The 9188-nt window shown below is 33.8% G+C and overlaps 1 pseudogene; it reads right to left on the bottom strand.

Moving 5' to 3' along the window:
* Positions 1-2031: 2031 nt before the first annotated feature.
* LOC120177434 overlaps positions 2032-9188 on the bottom strand; it is a 37787-nt pseudogene continuing 30630 nt past the window's right edge.

The following is a 9188-nucleotide window of genomic DNA, read 5'->3' as shown; positions in this document are numbered from 1 at the left end:
CCATTGGTTTATAAGACAGCTGTAGCTGCCTCCCTCACATGACATTTTTCCCATTGGTTTTTAGGGTTTAGTCTGGATTAATTTGAACTAATCCGCGTCGCACATTTAATTTAGGTAAATCTTAAAGTGAGAATTATTTATATACACAAGAACTCAAACCTAATATTTCTTTAAACGATATTAAGTTGTTTACCATTTAAATAAATCTCATTAGTTCGTGAGAGGATACTTTTAATAAAACAAAACAAAAATCAGATACCAATATACTTATTTCGTTTCACGTAATATAATTTTTTTTTACATACACTTGGACATCTGATCCAAATTTCCATTAGAACAAACACTGGTTGCAAAATTCTACTATAAATACCTAGTTAGACAATGCTAAATCACCAACAATCCTTTCCAAAAACCTATAATCATTCTCATTTGACCAAACTCCATGGAAGCAACAACGTCAAAAACCCTAATGTTTTGGTTAGCCGCCCTCACCTGCATGGCTGCATCGGCGGCGATGGTGGTTCCATCGGGATCAATGGAGGAAACCGAAAATCTCGGGGGATGCATGTCGTCGGTGTCGAGTGTACATGGTGCGTTGAGGCAATCCACGAGGTAGTTTGGCATTTGAAGTTCGATGGACAAAACATGAATGCTGCAAAGCCATAAATCTTGTGGGAGATCACTGTTTGCCAGTTCTTTTTCCCGATATACCAATGGTTTCTCTCTTGATTAACGGTGTTTGCAATCTTTTGGAGACGCTGAGAAAGTTGCAGCAGCACCATCACCATATTACTAGTTTCAAAGCTTGCAACTGAAATTATCATATCTTTATGGTTTTCACTTTGTTATGTTTATGGGTTGTTATAAATTAAAGTGTGTGCTTGTTTTGTTTTTATTCAATGAAATAAATAAGATTAAAGGGTGCGTGAAGCCTATTTATTTTTTAAAAAAAAGTTGATTAATTTTTCAGTTTTATATTTTTTCCTTTTCTCATGGTGTTGTTATTCTATTTCTTTATATTATGTTTCGACGTACTAATTTTAATGTTGATTAAATTGTAACGATTGATCAAGATGCGCTTATTTTATCACGTTGATCTTCCTTACTTCAGACTCTCGGATTACTGTTTGAATATGGCAAGCGTATATGCTCATCATGTCATCATTTATGTGTATGTGACATGTATTATGTCATCATTTATGTACATATGATATATTATATCATTACTTATGTACATATAATATGTATTATGCCATATTTTTGTATATGTGGTATGCTGAACATCAATATTTAGACATATAAGATGCCACATCAACAAAAAATGTTGACAATTAATTAGTCAACAATTTTCATCTAATAATAGGTTATTTTTACTTCAAAACAAAATATTAAAGGTTAAATATTCTAAGAAGAAATATAGATTAAAATGATTATTCAGTTAGAGATCAGGAGTACTTTTGTTTCATCGTACTAAAAATCAACTGTATTAGGTGAATACAGGGTGTATGTTCCACAGTGAGCATCCAAGGAGCAACATGAAGGTAAGTCCCAGAATCGACAGCGAAGAGGTGATGTGTGGTGAGGATTTCAAGGCCGATGTTCAGTCGAGAATCGGCAGCGTAGCTATGGGCCATATATAAATGACCCATGATTGCTGAATGATTTCTTGTATTTTTGGGCTTAATTTCCTTATTGTATATGGATTTTCTGCATCAGTCGAAGGTGTAAAATTGGCCTTAAATTGAGAAAAAAAAAACATGTTTGATAAATAAATGAGGGAAATTTTCTAATATGCGTCGACCAGTATCTTGTAATTAGAGGTGGTAATGGGGGGTCATTTCTTGGGGTATCTTGCAAGAGCAAGTTAGATTAATGGCAAAGATGAAACTAAAAGTATCATGCTCTTAAAATGGAGAAAGAACATTAAAAGAGTGGAGGTAGATTTAACTCTGGTTGAACATTATACAGGAGAGGTGTTGGGGGAGCAAAACGATCGCGTGAGCCCATCTGCATTCTCCATTTCCATCTGCTTCACCACAATGACCACTTAACAGCCTCTAAGAACTTATCATTCTTTTTTAGTGCAGTTATCAAATTGTTGTATGTTATCCTATCAGGCTCTATCCCATTCCCTCGCATTCCTTCACCAAACCTACAGCATCTTCGACCATTCCGGCAATCCCATATGCCTTAATCAATGTGTTGTAACTGCACAATCGGGTCCTAATCCGCATTCTTTCAGTTCAGTCAGCACAGCAGCAACTCATCGATCCATCTCCTTTCATATATATTGATCATAATGTTGTATGTATAGTGGTCTGAAGCACAATTCGGTTCCTCCATCCTCTGCAAGACGTTTTGGAATTTCCATTTCGCCTTCTTTCCCATATGCATCCAACATGCAATTTACGCTTCGAGTGAAACCGAAAAACCATTGAATTGCATTTCTCGAACTGTTGATGACATATTCTTCAGTCCTTGTTTTGACCATATGCACCTATAATAGTATAGGAGTAAAACCACGCTGAAGCATCCGATTAAAAATCTTGGAGAGCTCGTCAACAGACAAAGCACGTGCAAACGGTATTAGGAGTAAAAACACATTTCTTCTGAATTCTATAATAAATATTCGCTAATTTATCCTGCATATTGCATTTATGATAAATTCGAAGCATGTCACGGAAAAGATATACGTCAGGGACAATGTCTTTCTGCTTCTCCATCGTTTGTAGAACACTGCAAGCATCTTTCAAAGACCCAGCTTTAACATACATTCTTACAACAATGCTAAAGCCAATCATGTCCAAGGCAACTCCTGAAGACTTCAACTTCAAATAGTGTTTCTGCTTCCGCAAAGCGACCCATGGCACTGAAAATGTCGATCATTGTACATATTATATGCAAGTTTGGTTTTTTTTTCCGGAGTTCGCCATTTGAGAAAATATCTTAACAGCATTATCAAGATCATCCGACTCCTTGCAAAAGCAAATTAATAAATGATACAGGATATTTTCAAATGAATCCTTCCACATTTTTCTCCCCAGCACTTCAATTGCATCAGTTATTAATCCACTTTTGACATAAGCCATGACCAGAATAGAACAAGAAGTCGGGTCATCTAAAACATGTTGATGGAAAGACCCAGTTAAAACGAGAGGCACTTTATCGATCCTCCCAGCCTTCTCATATGCTTGCAGAATAGTACCGAGGACTGAAGAATGTTGTCACCTCATCTTGAGCATATCATCAAGTGTTCTGATGGCACCCTCTTCATCCTCGTACTTTTCTTGAAAAGTTAGTAGCGTGTCCAAGTTGGACGAGTTAGGCTTGAACCCGAGCTGTTTCAATGTGACTTTATCTTCTCTCATGAAGCCGATAATCTCTTCCGCTTTGTCATACAAACTCATCATCTTGAGCATATCATCAAGTGTTCTGGGCACCCTCTTCATCCTCGTACTTTCTTGAAAAGTTAGTAGCGTGTCCAAGTTGGACGAGTTAGGCTTGAACCCGAGCTGTTTCAATGTGACTTTATCTTCTCTCATGAAGCCGATAATCTCTTCCGCTTTGTCATACAAACTCAACCGCGTATAAATCGTGATCATAGCAGAGTATGCCAATTGACATACAATGCCGGAATTCCTCATTTCTGAAAACGCAAATTCTGCTTCCCTAACATTCCAGCTCTTCTGGTAAAGTCCCATAAGTGGAAATGTTCGGCCGAACCCCACATTCCAACATCATCCTAAACCACTTTGCACCCATCTCAACAAGTCCCCTTTCAGAACAGGCGTATATAATTGTATTGAAAACCTGAACGTTAAATTCAGCTCGAATCACCATTGGCTTCCCTAACCATCGACTCGGCCGTGTCCCAATCTTCTCTCCGACCCAAAACTCGAAGAAACATCTGTAAGCAGTCAAATTCCCTCTAGTTTCCTTGCTCCTCATCCACTCAAAAAATCTCAAAGCATTCCATCATCAGACTTCTCAAGTATTTTCATATAGAATTACAATGCCCCAATTTCAATCCAGGCGTAATAGAAGAGTAATCAACATCCAGTCCCGCCATTCTAATCACAAGAAAATCGCCTATTTCTACTCCATTATAATCCTTCTGAAACCAAACTGAAACCCACTTTTCTTTTAACCCATTTTCCTGGTTCCGGCCTTCTTACCCTTAAGAATTATGGGTTTTCATTCCCTAATTCGTTTTTGGAAGAAAAAAGGGTATCTCTATCGACTGGGTTTGGTCAGTTCAAAGCGAGACTCTAATATTTTGAACCTAGTCAAGGAACCGAGTATGGAAACAGCGCCGCTGACATGAAAACAACTAGTGAATGAAAAACCGGAACATTGATCGGTAAATGAGATGGGTTGACATGAAAGTTTCTTTGAATCAATGGAGTCCAAAGAAATGGGAAACTTCAAAGATGACATAGCTGCTATTGTACTGTAATCGAATTGGATTCAGAATAATAAGATTTATGCATCTTATTTTGCGGATGAATGAAGTGGAGAGCAAATCAGTAAGAACGAGAAAGGAAGAAAGCTATATGCATACCTTGATGATGGGTGGTTGAGAAAAAGGAGATTGAAGCAGTGTAGCAAAATCAACTGTTTCTGGATTGTTATTCTTTATTTCCTTTTCAGTTTAATTCAGCTTTGTGTAAACTACCAAATGTGGCTCAACTTTTAAGATACTATCAATTTAGTAAAACAATATTGCAATGTAATTAATAGAGGGATAAAGTTCAAATTTACATATGAGTTAGGGTTAAAGTGATAACTTTATAAATATATTTTTTTAATTTTATGTAAAAATCGGTATTGAAGACTAAAGATTATAGCTTTTGCATATAACCTTTTTCTAACATTGAAGGATGAATAATGGAGAGACTAATGATTTCTTTGAATTTGATTTACCATATATATTTTTTATTATATCGAGTGTTTATTGAGAGATATTTACAGATTAAATAATTTAAATTACTTACAAGTTGTATCTATAATACTATAAGATAGTAATTATGGTTAAAATATTATTTATATCGATTTATTGATAGTAGACTATCACGTCTTTTGGAAATGGTTTGTAATAAGTGATATCAGGTTGATTTCGTATTAGGTGTCTAATTGGGTGGAGTGGACAACTGTAACGATGGATTATGATAAAAGTGTCATGAAATTGAGTGATAAAGAATAGTACGTCTTGGAGAGATAAAAGACATAAATCTCCTTATAACATCTAAAATCTCCAAAGAACATTCAAAACTAATAATCACCCTAAATTTTCAAACATGTTTTTAATCACTTCTAAGGCTCCAAATCTCTTATTTACTTCTTTAACAAGTCAAATATGCTTTTAAACTCCAATAACTGATCATATTTCATTAAATCACTTAAAAACTCATTTTATTAAATATCTAATAAATCACTATTCTCTTAGTTTTAATAATCCTTGAACTTTCCTTAAGCCTCTATATCACTTAAGGCTCAAAACCCAAAAACAAAAGTAAAAACCAACTTGAAGAGATCTTACCTTTGTTATGGAGAGCACAGGGACGACGGGAAAAAAAAGAAGAAGAGAACCAAGTTTTTCAGTTTTTCCCTTTTTCTCCTATTCAACCCTTAATAAAAATCCCAAATAAAATGAATATTAAATTCATTCCATCTAAAAGACCATAATTCCCCTCCATTCTTCCATTCTTGATCATTAGTCTTAACACAATTTCCTAAATCAATCCATGAACTTTTCAATTTATTCAAATTAACCCAATAAAATTTAAATCCTTTCATTATAGTCACTAACCCGATGTTTGGGGTATTACACTACCAATAGGAAAAATATGATTTTTCCTATATTTTCTAACAATTTTACAGTTGTATTGGACAGTTAGCCGATTCTAAAATTTTCTTGTAACTGCTTGTGAGTCACCAGTCGCTGCAGCATTAGCACTGTAATCTAGTACAACATCAGTGCATAGCAACGTTTGCAGCATCGATATATCATAACATCATCGAATTAAATTACATCGATCAAATTACAACGTATCAAATTACAGCAAAATATCATAAAATAACCCAAAGACATAAACTAACTCCCAATATGCAAATGATATAAAATATAATAAACCTAAAATGATCCTAATGATTCTAAAGTTCAAGCTTAACCTAGGTAAAAAGATACTAAAAATATAACTCTTTTGAATAGTTATCAAACCTCCCTAATCAGTGTCTGAATAACCTTGTAAAATATAATCATGATTTGCAAAAAAATTGATTCCATAATACAGTGTTCCTCTCACATATCTAAGGACACTTTAGCAGCGGTAAGATGTGTTTCAGTTGCACAATTTATGAATCTAGATAATAGACTTATAGAATGTAAGAGATTAGGTCTTGTAGTCGTTAGATACATCAGGCAACTGACTAGACTTCTGTAAAAGTTTAATTGACTTTTCAGTTTCATCTTCATTGCTCATCTTCTCCTTTTGACACATTAGAGTATCTACACTCTTGCATTTATCCATTTTGAATTTTTCAAAATTTTCTTAGCATACTTCTTCTAGTATATGAACACTTCTCCATTTTTCTGTTGTATTTTCATTCCCAAAAAGTCATTTCTCCTAAATATATCATCTCAAAGGTTTGCTTCATATTTTGTTGAACTTTCTCACAAGTTGTATATTGTTTCCTGCAACCAGAAAATCATCCACATATAAGGAAACAACAACAAAATTTTCATCACCTTTAATGTAGAGGGTAGCTTCATTGAGACTTCTTTTGAAACCACGTTGTATTAAGTGCTTATAAATTCTACTATACCAAGCTTCTGGCACCTGTTTTAGGTCATACAATGCCTTATTAAGCATATCCACATCATCTTCACGCCCTTTCACTGTAAAACCCTCAGGTTGCTCGACGTAGATTTCTTACTCCAAGAAAACATCAAGAATGCCAATTTAACATCAAGTTGATAGATTTTTCAATCCTTTTGTGTAGCTACTACAAGTAACAACCTAGTCATATTAAGTCTAGCAATAGGAGAAAAAGTGTCAAAGAAATCAACAAAAAAATTGGCATACCCTTTTACAACAAGCCTAGCTTTATGCTTATTGATTGATCCATGGAGACTCAGCTTGGTTCTAAATACCCACTTCACTCTAAGCACTCTTCTGTTGGCATGTCTTTTTACCAATTTCCATTTTTTTTCTTTTTTATCATGATGAGCTCCTCCTTCATTGATGTAATCCATTTTGGATCATTCTCAGATTCCCAAAATTATGTTGGTTCAAATACAGTTACATTGCATCTTTGATAAATATCATCAAGTGATATTGCACCTCTAACGAGCGTATCATTAATCGACTCATCTTCCTTGAATTGAAACTTTTAAATTTGATCAGGTACCAAAGCTACTTGTTTTCCTACCTAATTATACTCATCATTTTCCATAAAATGAATATCAATTCTACCAGAATTTTTTTAGTGTTTGGTTGGAAAATTCTGTAAGCTTTAGATAATGTACTGCAGCCAATGAAATCTCTGCTTCCATATTTTTAGATAATTTGTCCCTTTTAATCTGAGGAACATATATAAAACACTAACATCCAAACACTTTGAAATTTTTAAGGGAAGGTTTAAACCATACCAAATTTCAAACGGAGATGAATTTAGAACAGCTTTTGTAGGAATCTTGTTGAGAAGAAAGACTGCAATGTAATTTTCCTCGGCCCAATATTACTTTGGTAAGTTTTTCTCAAACATAAAACATCTAGTTATCTCCATTACAATGCAATTATTTCTCTCGCTAACTCTACTTTTTTGTGGAGTGTGTGGCACAGCAAGTTGATGTTCAATCGCTGCCTCTTCACAAAAAAATTAAATAGATTGGAGGTATACTCTGCCATTATCAAATCTCAGGACTTGAATTTTGCATCCATTTTATGCTTCAACCCATTTCTTGAATTGCTGAAATACATCGGTAACTTTTGATTTGAATCTAAGAAAATAGATCCATCACATTCTAGAGTAGTCATCGATGAATATAAAAATTCATACTTTATTTAGAGATGGAGTATTTTAGGGTCCACCACATTAGTGTGCACCATTGCAATTTTTCAACAGCCCTCCAAGTTGATCTCTTGAATGGAAGTCTAAACTACTTTTATTTTGCAAGCTCTACAATTGAAATTTCATATTCAATATAAGGAAGGCCTTGAACCAATTCCTTTCTATGCAAATTCACAATAGTTGCATGATTGAAATGTCTAAGCCTCTTGTGCTAAACTTCAGCATAGGATTTTATTATTCAGAATATGGCTTGTTCCTCCTCCATGGATCAAGTGCAAAACTTTTTCCCCTCATTTTCACTTTGACAATCATTATCATTTGCATCTTTGATTAAACATTGATTTGATTCAAAATAACTATTAATACCCTTTTGAAGTAATTGGCCAAAACTCAACAAATTTTGACTGATGTTGCATTCGGGTAGGCCTAGATTTGGGCTTTGACTTAAATAAAACATACTAGAGTCTCTACCGATCAGTTATTTTTTTAAATTACGTTAACCGGACACCTCACTTTATCCTCTTACCTGATCTGCGTTTTACCATAAATATGTCGGATTCGGGCGTCGGTTATAGTCAAGAAAGGATTAGCACTCTTGTACTGCCCTTTCGGTACCAATTAAAAGTTAAAAGTTAAATTAAATTTAAAGGTTTGATCCGAATTACTTACCTTGGACCGATTGAAATTGTCCCTAAAAAGCTAAATTAATGTTAAATAATAAAATAAAATAAAACAGACAAAAAGGATGTTAAAAATAAATAACAAGAAAAATATTTTTTTTTAAAAAAAGCTAATAAAATAAAATGAAATTGAAAGGAATTAATACTAGAGTTAAGATATGATGAAATTGAAAAAAAATAAATTGAATTAATGTGAAATCATAATGAAAATGAAATAAAATAAAAAGTGAATAAAAAAATTAAAAGAAAATTCGAATTAAAGGATTAAATTGAAAGGAACTAAACATCAAAGACTAAATTAACATTAATCACGGGCTACAAGAAAAAAAATAAGATGTTGGAGGGCTTAATTGCATAAATATAAAAAAATATGAACATTGATTAAATTGAAACAATTCAAAATTGAAGGGTAAATTCACAACATGTGACCAAAAT

This window comes from Hibiscus syriacus, unplaced genomic scaffold, assembly GCF_006381635.1.
Source record: "Hibiscus syriacus cultivar Baekdansim isolate YM2019G1 unplaced genomic scaffold, ASM638163v2 tig00112289_pilon, whole genome shotgun sequence".
In the NCBI taxonomy this organism is placed as follows: Eukaryota; Viridiplantae; Streptophyta; class Magnoliopsida; order Malvales; family Malvaceae; genus Hibiscus; species Hibiscus syriacus.
This window is presented reverse-complemented; position numbering and strand designations above follow the sequence as displayed.